The sequence below is a fragment of the Phalaenopsis equestris genome, unplaced genomic scaffold (assembly GCF_001263595.1).
Source record: "Phalaenopsis equestris unplaced genomic scaffold, ASM126359v1 Scaffold235084, whole genome shotgun sequence".
In the NCBI taxonomy this organism is placed as follows: Eukaryota; Viridiplantae; Streptophyta; class Magnoliopsida; order Asparagales; family Orchidaceae; genus Phalaenopsis; species Phalaenopsis equestris.
Window position 1 is genome coordinate 218,466 of NW_018252973.1, and position 1,262 is coordinate 219,727.

Sequence of the window (1,262 nt, forward strand, 5' to 3'; positions counted from 1 at the left end):
AAAATAATTATATAAATTAAATTAAATTTTTAAAATTCACATTTCCTCTCCTGATGTCTCAATTGACCCATGAATGAGATAGGATAAAAATTTTAAAGTCATTTGAATTGAATTTGACAAATTATGAAGTGTTAGAGCCTTAGAGGCAATGGTGTAATTTTGAAAATTTAGCCTTAATTAACATTTAGGCTTAAGTAAAGGAGGGGAATGGGTAACCTCTGATCTTAATCAATTTATTTGATGTTTGAAATATAAGGGGTTAATTGGTAGAAACCAATTTCATTTTCCTCATTAAAAAGATAAGTTAATAAATTTCTAAATTAAAAAAATTTGGAAGTTTATTAAGATTAAATGATTCTAGACTTAGGGGTATGATTTTTCAAGTCAATAACTAATCTATTTAATACCCCTATTTTGATTTTCAAATAAAATCCAAATCATGAATCATGAACACCTAAAGTTTAACCTTTTTCAAAACTAATTAAGACACTCATTTAGGTTTTAAGGGTTTAGTGGTGACTTAGGCTAAATCAAAATTGACTAAAAAAAAAGATTAGAGAAATAAACATAACTATATAAAACATCCTTGAAACACTACTAAGCCTAATTAGGATTAAAATTTGGCTAAGTGTTCAAATTACATTAACTTGCCCCTTTAAGGGTCTTCTCCTACATAATTTTCAAAATTAAATGATAAATGATAATTACCCCTTTCTTTGGGATAATTGACACATCAATGTTCACTGAGCATTAAGGATATTTACAGGATGAACCATTAAGCAAAATGATAAGTTTAAATGGACTCGAGGCTTTTCACTAGTTGGTGAGGGAGAGGCATGAACCTGTTTCCCCCTCTTAACTTGTTGGATACCTCAAAGGCCTATTTAACTTAATATTCTTTGCTTAAAGAAATCATCCTTAATTAAACTTTTAAGGACTCACCATAATATGACGTAGGATTAGGAAAATTTTACCTTTCCTGCTCTTCATAAACTGCATTAACATGCATTTTAAGTTTCAGGTGGTGGAATGAGAAGACTCGCCAGGTACACTTTTACAGTTTTTCAGCGTTGCTTTTCTTGTACATTCATACTGTACTTTTAAACCTGCAATTTTACATGCTAAACAATGATCTCACCCTGCATGAAAACTAAAACCATCAGGATAGCCACATACCCAAAACCAAAACTAAAATTAACCAAGAAAAAATTCATCGCTACAACATTCAAAATATAAAACAACTCAAAATTTAATCACAAATA